We start from the raw sequence: 12,659 nt of genomic DNA on the forward strand, positions 1-12,659 counted from the left end.
GAAAGGGAAAACCCTGTGAATGTTGTCCTGCAAGATTCTTTTAAAAAATGAAAAGTTGTTACGATGCCCTTATTTGGGGGCTTGTCTTATGTCCCTGTGATCCTCAGTGCTCCCCCCACTCCCTTCCTCCTCCCCATGCCTTCAACAGAACACTCCGAAGGACAGTTTAGCAAAAACAAATCAATACGATGGCTGTGCCTGGCGAGCTATGTTTCATCACATACCTAATCTATATATAGTTCTCCATCTCTCTGCTGAGAGGAGGGCCCACTGAATTCTCTAACCAGATTGAACTTGGATATTAATGCTGAGCCTTGTCTCTCTGTCCTCTAACAAATACAATGGAGTGAGAACAGATTCCACAGTTGTGAGAGAGTCGGAGGAGTGGAAGATTTTCCCAGTCTCCTGCCCGGGCCCTAAGAGCATATGGACATAGTCCAGGAGCCAGGAATATGGGGGCAGAATTCTCTGAGAAGAAGAGAGAACTCCACCTAGGATTTGGTCAATGTGATAGCAGGTAACAATAAGCAGGTCTGGGTTATTTACAGATAACCGGCAGACCTCTTCCCTTCATAGTGAGTTGTGGTCCTTGGATATAAACATGATTTCTCTATAATAATTCTTCAATACTTAATAAATCACAGGTTGAATATTTAGACAGTCCTGTCACTTATATCTTGAACCCATAAGAGTGTATCTGTGTGCTCTGGAGTCAGGGGGACCTCGGTTCAAATCCCACCATCTGTGAGATATTGGGCTTTACCTTCCTACATCTTGGTTTCTCTTTTTTGAAATGAGGCCATTAGGCTGGATGGCCTCTGAGGACCTATCCAGGTCCAGCTCGGAGATTCTGTGATCCTCCTCTGACCTACAGGTCTTCCGATATTCTTGATTCTGCACAATGACTACCTCCCTTCTCTTTGCTTTTCTATATAGGTTCTCCCTCTGTCTGTCTGATGAGCATGGCATGAATGTTGATGAAGCATTGAGCACAACTGGCCCAGGACAAGGTCTTGCCACATGCCAGGAGAAGTATCTATCTGACTTGACCCCAGGACCCCCTATGGCTCACACTTTCTCAAGCCTCCTAGTTCTAGGATTCATGAACAGCACCTAGAGCTGGGGAGAACTTCGGGAGCCATTTAAGCCTATACTCCCACTTTACAGCTGAGGAAATTGAGGCCCAAGGAGGTTGAGCAACTTCCCCAATGTTACCCAGCCGATAGAGTGACCACTTCCTTGGCAGCAGAGGTCAGGGGCTGTCTCTTTTCTGTCTTTGTATCTCCAGGGCACAGAGCCATATGGGGGAGGGACTGAATCTGTGAGTTCATTAATAAGGACCCCTCTACTAAGGCACTATTCAGCCTCCCTGTAATTTACAGTTAGAGAGAATCATAACTAGAGTTGCCTGGAAAAGTGAAATGACTTGCTTAGAGTCACACAACCACCATATGCCAAAGCCAGGGCTTGGACTGGACTCCTCTTGGTTCTAAGCCCAACTGTCTCTCAGATGGGGCCATTACAGCTCTTCGGAAATGCTTTTCAAACGGGTATTATTTGTTTTCTTTGACTCCCCATCTATCCGGGACCAAAAGGTCAGTTGTATTTGTTCTGGTAGCCCTGGGTCTTACTCTAGAACTGCTCAGCCCCTAGACCTTTCACAGACAGCCGTCTTCTCACCCTGGAAAATCCATCTCTCTGTTCCTCTGACTGCTAGTTCTGATTGGTCAATTCCACCTAGAAATTCCATAAGAAAATGTTCAGGCCAGCCAAGTTCATTCCTTCACTCTCTCTGCCCTCAGCTTCCTTTTTTGTATAATCTTTTCTCATTTGAATATAAGCTCCTTGAGGGCCGGGACCCCCTTTGTTTTGGCTTGTATTTGTATTCTCCCACACCTAGCCTGGAGTGAGATCTTAAAGGTTACTTGTTGAATCAGCTAGTCTGACTTTCACTGACCATCCCAGGCCACCGCATCTGTCTGCTTTCTCTCTGTACTGCTTCTAGGATGCAGCTTATCTTGGGGAGAGTCATAGTCTCCTAGGCCTTCCCTCTCCCCCACTCCTTCCTGCCCCCAGACCTTCTGACTGTGCTGATGGTCTAGACCAGGGCTGGGGAAAGCGCTTCCAGTCCCTGGGGTTCTCTGGATGCTCTCCCCACCCCCACACTTGCCTGCTTTTTCATCCGCCCTCCTTTCCTCCCCTCCTCTTTAAGACTGTTCCCATACACCTGTATATCCTGGATCCCATCCCTATCTCTTCAAGCAATCAAAAGGAAGCCCTCCTGTACCATGTGCCATGTGCAGAACTAATGGACATACACAGGCACAAATGAGATGGCCCTGCCCCCAAAGAGCTTACATTTTACTAGGGGAGAGAATTTTCCCAGGACTCCATGAGTCCAAAGACCTGGGTTTAAATTCTACTTCTGAAATTTATTACCTTGGGCAAGTCACTTAACTTCCTTGGGCCTCAGTTTCCACACTGGTAAAATGAAGGGTTGCATGACATGATTTATGTGCTTCTGTCCAGCTCTAGATCAATGATCGCTTACTCCACCAATGGAAACCCCTTTTCTTTTTTATTCTTTGAATTTATATCCCACACATTTAGCACAGTGCCTGGCACACAGAAGGCGCTTAATAAATACTTGTTGGTTGATTCTCTAGTATCTCCAGTCTCTCTCTCTCTCTGTCTCTGTCTGTCTCTCTGTTTCTCTGTCTCTGTCTATCTCTCTCACTCTCTTTCTCTCTCTGTCTGTCTGTCTCTGTCTCTGGGTCTCTCCTCCCTTCCCCCATTGACTTTTTCTCTTTCTACCTGAGACAAGTTTTTCTCCTTCTAGAAGGAAACTGAAAACGTTCTTTCACCCCTGCTACCTGACCAAGCCAGCTTTCTTTTGCCTCCTCCCTTTCACCTCAGGGGTGTGGCCTCTGGAATCCAGTGGGAGTGTTTTCTGGAATCTAAGGACTGTGGCCTCTGGGTGGGTGGCCTCTGGGAGTCAGGAGAGAAGAGGGAGCCCTGGGGCTGATGGCTGTCCAAGTCAATAATACCATGGGAAAGAGTGTGGCTGGGAGACTGAAAGGAAAGAGGTCAGGAGCAGCGCTGGGAGGGGGGCTGGCACGTGACTGAGCAGTCTGACCCCCCCCTGCCATCTTTGAGAGCTTGGTGATGGCCCAACTGCTCAGCCCTGGGTGCCTGGGGAGGTGGCCACTCTTGGTGTCTCCCTCCCAGCTTGTCCAGTTTTTAACATCTACAGCTGACTGCCTGTAAGAGGAGGCCACCCCTGACATCACCTGGACTTTGGACACGCCCACCTAACACTGGCATTAACATGACCAGGAACCCTTGCTCTGGAGATTTTTACCAAGTTTTCTTAGCTTCTTTTCTGCTGAAGCCCCCCACCCTTTTGAGTCATGGTTCAAGAGAAGATCCTGCGCTTGCGGTCCAAGTTCTACGGTTCAATCTTGGCTCTTCTGCTTACTGTGTGGCATCATTTCTGTGTGCCTCAGTTCCCTCATCTGTGCAATGAGGGGTTGGACTAGACAGCCTCTGAGATCCCTGTGATGGGTTCAGAATTAATCTATTGCAACTCATACCTGAGCTCCCAAACAAGCCTCTGCTTAGCATAAAGCCCAGTTCACTTTTGCACAGATCTAATTATGAGAACACTTTTCTATAGTTTGAACCTAAATCTCTTTGCCTGCAATGTTCATGCATTACTCACTGGAGTCAAGGAAAACAAACTTAATCCTTCTATAAGGTAACAGCCCTCCAGACACTTGGAGATTAAATATCTCCGGCTAAGTGTTCTCTTCCCCAGTGTAAATACCCTAGGGCCTTTAGAAACCCTTCCCCTCATAGTCCAGATCTCTGTGCGAACACCCCCTAGCTTGGAAATCTTCCCAGACCCTGGTGCCCCGATATGGGATGCTCCAGAGCTGGGCTGGTCAGGCTAGGGACCGGCAGGCTATCACCGCCCAGGCTGGACACTGCTCAGAGCTCACCCCTGAATCTCTGACACCTGTTCTGATGGGCAGCCTGACAATCCCCCAAGCTGACATTTCCCAAATTAATGAAGCCACACAAGACTTTTGACTTGGAAACATATTGACAGAATTCATAAATGTTGGTCAGGGGTTCTCCTCACTAGTCTATTCCTTATAGGTTTAGAGAAATAAAGTATTTGGGGGCAAAATTATCTTGTGTCTATTGGGAACCCCCCCCCCCCACAGCTTAGTGTCATAGTAGAGTGGGAGTCAGGAAGGCCTAGATCGGACCCATCCGCTGGGTGACCTGCGGGATGTCTTTTCTTGATGTCAGTTATTTCATCCATAATGTGGGGGTAATAATCTTTCTGGTTCCTGCCCCCAAAGGGTTGTTGTAAGTCAGTGAGATAATGTCTGTAAAGAACTCTGCAAACTTAGAGATGTGTCAGGCGCTTTTATGAGAATTCCCTGCGGTGGCAGAGTGGCCTGAGAGTTGGCTTTGGCTCAGGGAGACGGGATGCACTCGGAGGTGACCTGCTTGCTTTTTGCTTGTTTGGAGGGAGCAAGGCAGCAGCCACCAGCGTCCTCTGCTTCTTTCTGGAACTGGCTGCCTCATTCTCATTTGCCAGGCCTGGCTTTAGTTGGGAGAGGAGGTAGGGAGATGAGAGACTGAGACAGAGAGAGAGACAGAGAGAGAGAGAGACAGAGAGGGAGAGACACAGAGAGAGAAAGACAGAGAGAGAGACAGAGAGAGAGAGAGAGGGAGAGGCGGAGGGCCCAGGGTAGGTAGAGAAAGCTGAAGGGAAGCTGGTCATGGGATCCCAGGAGCAATCTTTGAGCAACCTCTTCCTCAGGAGGGAATTTTACAGATGAGAAAACTGAGGAATAGAGAGGTCAGGTGACATAACAAGGGTCACAAGGCTAGGAAGTATATGAAGTGGGATTTGAACCCATATTTTCCTGCCTGCAGGTCTAATATACTTTCTACCACATGGGGTCAGTGATCTTTCCCACTAGATCACACTTCTGGTCACTCAAGTTGAGTTGGGGGGGGGGGGTGGCTCCCTCTGTGCAAAGGGGACTCCAAAAGACCCCTGAGTTCAAATCCTACCTCAAACACTTATTAGTTGTGTGACTTTGGGCAAGTCACTTATTTTGTTTGCCTCCGTTTCCTTAGCTGTAAAATGGAAATAGCACCTATCTCATGAGTTGTTGTGAGGACAAAATGAGATATTTGTAAGCACTTAGTACATATTAGGTACTATATAAATACTAGCTATTATTATTGTTATTCTTGAGAAGGGTAACATTCTCCAGGAAGGAGGGAAGGGTACCTTCTCCTTCTTTCCTCCTCCCATTCTCCTCCAGCCTTCCCTCATCCAGCTCCCGCCAGCAAGAACACACCCACACATGTCTGGCTGGCTATGGCAAGCTCATCTGCCCTCTTCCAACAATTACCTTCCTTTTCCCTGAAAGTCCTGTGACTCTCAGGCTCTGGCTCACTCAGGGACTCCTCAAATGCCTTCTTTCTCCTCCTTTTCCCTGCCAAACCAGTCCTGGCACAGACCCACACACATACCTCAGGGAGAATGATCCCAAGCCTCCATCTTCTCATCTCTTGTTACAGACATGAATTCACAGTTGGTATTTTAGAAGGGAAAATATCATGAACCTCAACATTGTTGTTTGGTACCATTTAATCACATTATGGGGTGTAGGGTGTGTTCAGAGAAGACAAGTCCATCTGGTGTTAGGGCTTTTCTTTTTTTCCTGGAGTTCTCACATTTTTCTGGAGTGGCCGCAGTGAAGGGGAACACCATGAAGCTGTTATAGGTTTTGCAATCAAAACTGATCTAATCAACAAGCTCCTATGCCTCCCCAAAGTAGTGAATGACAGACTCATGATGATGCGATTGCCATTTGCAGGAAAACATTACACCACCATCATCAGTGCCTATGCTCCCACCATAACAAACCCTGATGAAGTCAAATCAAAAATTTATGAAGACATGGAGACCCTTATCATCAGTGAGCCAAAAGAGGACAAGCTTATAATTCTGGGTGACTTTAATGCTAGAGCAGGCACAGACTACCAGACTTGGCAGGGAGTCCTAGGGAGGAAAGGAATTGGAAACAGCAACAGCAATGATCACTTACTACTGAAGACTTGTGCATCTCACGACCATGTCATCATCACACTGTCTTCCATTTGCCTAAATGCACCTTTGCAGCAAACATTGGCATTAATAGACTATGTGATTATGAGGAGGAGAGACAGACAGGGGGTGAGAGTGATGAAAGCAATATGTGGTACAGAGTGCTGCACTGACCATAGACTTATCCTTTCCAAGCTAAATATTCACATTCAACAAAAGCAGAGTCCCCAAGCAAAATGACTACCAGAAGAATTAATGTCAACAAAATTAGAGCTCTTCTCTGAGCTAGAACAGTTTGTTGCTAACTTGGAGAGAAAGTTGAACCAACACACAGTTGACAACAGAGGAGCAGAAATTAAGTGAGCAGCTGTAAGAGATTTGGTGTAGCATTGCATTTGCTCCTCTGGGTGAGAACATTCACAAACATCAAGACTGGTTTGATGAAAATGATGGGGAAATTCAGAAGCTGCTAAATGAAAAACGAGAACTCCACAGGGTTTACCAACAGGACAATTCATCCATCTCTAAGAAGGCAGCATTTAATTCCATCAAAAGTAGAGTGCAAGCAATGCTTAGAGACAGGCAGGATTCTTGACTCAGTAAGAAAGCAGATGAAATTTGATTTTATGCTGATGGTAACAATCCAAAGTGCTTTTATGGTGCCCTGAAGGCTATTTCTGGGCCAAAGACCTATGGTGCATCTCAACTACTCAGTGTTGATGGAGTCACATTTATTAGTGATAAGGACATGATCCTAGAGAGATGGGCTGACCACTTCCATAGTGTTCTCAACAGACCATCATCAATCAGTGCTTAGGCCATTGACCATTTACATCAGGTTGAATTCAATCCCTCCCTACCTGAAGCTCCAACTGAAGAAGAGGTTTTGAATGCCATTAGGCTCCTTCCACGTGGCCAAGAGCCTGGTGCTGATTTACAAGGAAGGGGGTCCATCACTCATACAAAAGCTGACTGAAATTTTCTGGGTTATATGGCAAGAGGAAGTTATCCTCCAGGAGTTCAAGGATGCCTCCATTACTCATCTCTATAAAGGTAAAGGAAATAGATTGTCCTGTGACAATCATAGGGAGGGTCTCTCTCTTAGTCATTGCTGGCAAGATTCTTGCCAGAGTCCTCCTTAACAGGCTGATCCTTCATCTGGAAGATCGTCATCTACCTGAGAGCCAGTGTGGCTTCAGAAAGGACCAAGGAACAGACTATATGGTGTTTGCTACTCGGCAACTCCAGGAGAAATGTCAGGAGCAGAGCAGAGGTCTGTACACAGTGTTTGTAGGTCTGACAGAGGCATTTGATACTGTTAGTCATGAGGGCTTCTGGGAAATTATGTCAAAATTTGGTTGCCTGGAGTTCATCAGCATTGTACACCAATTTTATGACATCGTGCTTGCCTGTGTTCTAGATAACAGTCAATGTTCTTGTGCCTTCCCAGTCACCCATGGAGTGAAATAAGACTGCTCCCATGCTTTTCAACATGCTATTTTCAGCTATGTTGTTAAATGCTTTCAATGAGGATGAACATGGCATCAAGGTCTGCCATTGCACTGACAGTAAATTCTTCAACTTGAAAAGGCTACAAGCCAAGACCAAAGTGGAGGGAGTGTTGGTGCAGGATTTTCTGTTTGCAGATGACTGTGCACTCAATGCAGTCTCTAAAGCTGAGATGCGACAAAGCACGGATTGATTCTCTGCTGCTTGTGCTAATTTGGGCCTAACAATTAACGCCAAGAACACACAGAGCTCCATCAGCTGCTACCACACCATCCATATGTGGAACCATAAGTTACAGCAAATGGAAAAGTTCTGAAGGCTATGGATAAGTTCACTTACCTTGGTAGTGTACTTCCCAGGGATGTACACATTGACAATGTGCTTGACACATGCATTGTCAGAGCTAGCCCAGTGTTTGAGAAGCTCCAAAGGAAAGCATGGGAGAGAACAGGTATTAGACTGACTACTAAACTGAAGGTCTACAGAGCCATTGTGCTGATCTCATTGTTGTGTGCCTGTGAAACCTGGGCAGTCTACCAGTGCCATGCCAGGAAAAGAAATCACTTGCATCTGAATTGTCTTAGGAAGATTCTGAAGATCACCTGGCAGGAGAAGGTACCAGACATTGTGGTCCTTACTCGACCTAAATTGCCAAGCATTCGAACTCTGCTTCAGAGAGCACAATTCCAATGGCTAGCCATGTTGTTCAAATGAAAGATGTACACTTGCCAAAAAGACTATTTTGTGGAGAATTCACACAGGGTAAATCTTTACATGATGGTCAGAAGAACATGGGGAACATTGGCACAAGACTTCCCAGCATGGCATGCCCTCATGGGAGAAGGTGCTGTGCTCTAGGAGCAAAGCAGAACTGAAACAGCTCAAAGGAAATGCAGAATGAGCAAATTCAGAGTGTCCACCCCAAATGTTCGCCCAGGCTATTTGTGCCCAGCCTGAGGTAGAGCCTTCTGAGCTCACGTGGGTCTGATCAGCCACAGCTGGACACATTGAAACTTTCATAGTGGGGTCATTTTGGTCCCCTTTGAGAATGAAGGACAATAACCAATCAATCCTCTTCCTCAGGGCGCAGACTCAGAACGATGCAAAACGTGTCATGATATACTTGCTTATACAATGCAACAATCATCTCTCGCTCAGGCTGTGCCCATGTACTCCTCACCTCCAGCTTGTACGATGCCCAGCTTCATTTAAGGCACAGTTAAAGTGTCACCTCCAACAGGTGGTCTTGATCCTTCTTCATTGGATTTCCCTTCTCCCAAAATTATCTTGTATTTAGTGAGTACATGTATTTTCCTATTTACTCATCTGTGTACATGTTGTTTGCTACAATAGAATGTAAATTCCTCGAGGGTAGGAGATTTGTACTTTTGTCTTTGGATATCTAGTACCTAGTACAGGGTCTAGTGCTTAGTAGGCATTCAACCAAAGTCTTGACAAATTGAATGCCAGAACTGGAAAAAAAAATCTCAGAGGCATCTAGTCTAACAAGTACCAGGATAAAGATGCCCTTAATGAGATTCCCCTAACGTGATTTTCCCAAACAGTTTCTATTTGGGATGGGGAAGTCGTGATTTCCCAAGGCAGCCCATTTCACTTTTAGAGAGCAACTTCATCCCTTGTTCCTAGTCCTGTGCTCTAGGGCCAATCAATCACTGACATCTATGACTTCTTTCAGTAGCTGGAGACTTGACATTATTTATAACAGCTCAGCGTTCTCTTACTGTCTTCTTACTTTTATTAGTTATCCCTTCTCTCTTAGCTACAATCTAGCATTTCTAGTAAACTGTCAGATGAAATCAATTCTGTCATGTTTTGTCCCTGTGTCAATTTTGTGACCCGTACTAGGAAACGATCATCCATATCCTCCATCTGACTGGGTGGTTTATACTACATTCTTATTAATCTCTCTTTCCTAATTATCATCCAAATTCTCTGCTGTGCTTCTGTCCTCAGGTTCATGAGTTTTTATAAAGACATGTGTCTTATTTCAGACATGTCTCTTTTGAAGAATGTTTGCCTTTCAATTGTCCTAGTCTAGCCATGAGTTCAATCCCATAAAGTCTCAATAATGACTAAGAGATCATATTTGCTTCCAGAGGGAATAAATCCAAGTTTATTTTGTTTACCACCTTTGCATTGTTGTATGGATATCTGAGGCCCTAAGTGCTATTCCCAACCCTCTTCCTGGTCATTTCCTCCTACAAATTACTGGGCACCACCTTTACTCTTCTTCTTTCTAGGTCATACCCTCTTTCCTCTATTGTATCTGGTTTTACAAGCATAACCGGGCATTTCTCCTTCCCTCTCAAATTTCAGCCTTAAGTCTTTTTGGTCAATATTTCCTCCCAAACACTTCCTTCCCAGTCTCCATGAGATTCATTCTGTACCTTGCCAGAAAACCATTATTCTGGTATCTTAAGTCATAGTCAAGAAAATGAAATACTGTTCAATAACATCATCTATATAGCCCTATCTTTAATTTCCGTATCCTTCCTTTTCTTCCAAAGTCCTGATCTTTAGTTGGAAAAATTAATCAATCAACAAGCATTTATTAAGTATCTACTCTGTGGTATGCACTGGGGATACAAAGACCAAGAACAAATGAAACAATCGCTGCTCTCAAGGAGTCCTTTGTCGGAATGGGGGTGGGGGACTACCATAGCAATCTTTAGAGTCACTAGAAATATTTTGCGTGTTTCTTCTGGTGATATAACTTGTTCCCATAAGTAGGAGCAGGTGGAATTCTTTGCACCTGACAACAGGGAAATATTCTGGTGCTCCAGAGGGCAGACACCCTGCAGGAAGTAAACAAGCTCACACTTTGTCAGCTAAAGCCATGCCCCATACAAATGATGGTTAATGGAGCCAGCCATCATGGCAAGAGGTCAAGAGGGAGGGAGAGAACAGGCATAACCCGTGTTCTCAAGAGCTGCTTTCCTGCTGGAGGGAGTTAACCCAGTGCTATGTCTGTTAGCATTCAGGACTTCTCTTGTGCTGGTGATCTGGTTGTCTAACATCTTTTGGAGGGCATTTATTGCTGAGAAAGAACTCTTTGTAATTCATAGATGAGTTGCTTTTGTATTGCCTAGAACTGCTGGGGATTCTCTTCCTACAGAGTCTGGGATCCCTTCCTCAACTGACCTTATGTGTTTGTGGTAGTGTCCACTTTTGGGTCAGACTCTCTGGGATGATACAAGGGAGATGAATCCTAGCACTGTGTTCTCCCAGTCTCTCAATAATCATTTTCTATCTACGGTTGGTGAGAAGGAACAAAGAACTGAGTTGAGCTTCTCAGGTTCTGAGGGAAGTGATTGCTCATGGGAGCTGGCCCCCAAGTAAACGACAATGCGTCTCTGAAATGTTATCATCCCTGATACCAAGGAAGACTCGATAGGAAAAGCAAAAACCACAGACACAGCCCTGTCCCTTTCCACAGGAATCACCAGAAGAGGCTGGGTCTCAGAAGCATGCTTGATAAGCCTTGGCAGGCTCTCTGTCATGTTTCAGATCCATGCTTGGGACAGAGAGTGTTAGGGTCACCTGGGCCACCTCTCTGCCCCACACCCCCTACTTCATCCTGGGTCTGGGTGATCCTGTTCCTGGGGTAGGCTGAGGATAGGGAGATGGAGAAGCAGGACCCAGAGATGAGACAGCAAAGCTTGCCTTGGGAACAGGCTGATCTCAGTGCCACCTGTAGAATACCATACAGAATGTCCCTTGGGTACCCCTCTGTGCCCACTGAATAAGGTCTAACTCAGACATTTTACCCTCCCACCCACCTCGGTCACCTTCTCCCAGTTAACCCTTAGGGCTCTGTTTTCCCTTGGGAAATAGTTTGAGATCGGATATGGGAAGGGATAACTCTCTGCTACCCAGAGAAGGCTTCTTGGGCAAATGGGCCCATAGTATTTCTGAGCCAATTAGGCAGGGGAAAGAGGAGCAAGGATCTAGTGCTCATAGAAACTGCTCAGTGACTTTGAGGGTGGGGACATTGGGGGAAAATCATGGAATCAGAGATTTAGGACTGGGAGTAAACTTAGGGGTTATCTGGTCCATTCTCCTCTCCATTTTATAAGAAACTGAGGCCCAGGGAAATGACAGAACGTAAGCCAGACCATCCAGGAAAGCTCAGGGACAGAAGTGGAATAGAGAAACAAGGACTCTGGAGTCAGGGCCCCCTCCCCCCGCCCCGGTCAGATCTGCAGCCTGACAGTCCCTGTTTCATTGGAGGTCCTGAGGCCTGGCCTCCCTGGTTCAGGGAGTCCCTTTCTGGACACTCCTGAAGATGTCCGAAGCCTACTACCAAGAGCCTCGAGGCTGCCTCCCTGAGCTGGCTGGAGCTATTCCAGATTGGGGGTGGGCTGGGGCCCCCTCCCCAATCCAGGGCCTCCCATGCCCCAACCCCTCTGGGCTTGGTGCCAACAGGGCCACCATGGTGGAATAAGAATTAGTCATTTGTAGTCAGACTCATGGGGACTCAGAGTGGGCGTGGGGAAGAGAGACTAAGGAAGTAGACTATGCATCTTTGGTTGGGAGAGGATAAACCCAGACTAACATCTCTTTCTTTCCACTGGGGAGAGCCTCAAAGTGGTCTACTAGGAGGGGCTGTCAGGAGTAGTGGTTAGAGCTCTAGACTTGGACTCAGGAAGAGCTGAGTTCAAGTCCTGCTTCTGAGATTTATTAGCTGGCTACAGGAGCGCAGGGAAGGTTTCTCCTGTCTGTAAAAGGGAACTAGCAACAGGCAGCCACTCTAGACCCAGAGGTGAGCAGAAGCTTAGCGCCCAGTCCCCTGACAATAATTCTTGTTCAAAATCATCAAGCCCCTGTTTCTTCTTCTTCTTTTTTTGCCTTTTGGAGGGCAATTGGGATTAAGTAACTTGCCCAAGGTTAACACGGCTAGTTTTTTGTGTGGGTGCTAAGTGTCTGAGGCCGGAACCTAACTCGGGTCCTCCTGACTCCAGGGCTGGCTCTTTACTCACTGTGCCACCTA

At 46.3% G+C, this 12,659-nt stretch overlaps 1 long non-coding RNA gene across 1 annotated transcript in view; it reads left to right on the forward strand.

The window, feature by feature from the left end:
- Positions 1-244: 244 nt before the first annotated feature.
- LOC138162057 (uncharacterized) overlaps positions 245-12,659 on the forward strand; it is a 19,635-nt gene continuing 7,220 nt past the window's right edge. The window contains exon 1 of the long non-coding RNA XR_011168519.1: positions 245-517. This is a non-coding gene — a long non-coding RNA (uncharacterized lncRNA). The remainder of the gene's footprint in view (positions 518-12,659) is intronic.

The sequence above is a fragment of the Petaurus breviceps genome, unplaced genomic scaffold, assembly GCF_028583685.1.
Source record: "Petaurus breviceps papuanus isolate PSGF00001 unplaced genomic scaffold, PetGlider_PUasm1.0 186, whole genome shotgun sequence".
Taxonomy (NCBI): domain Eukaryota; kingdom Metazoa; phylum Chordata; class Mammalia; order Diprotodontia; family Petauridae; genus Petaurus; species Petaurus breviceps.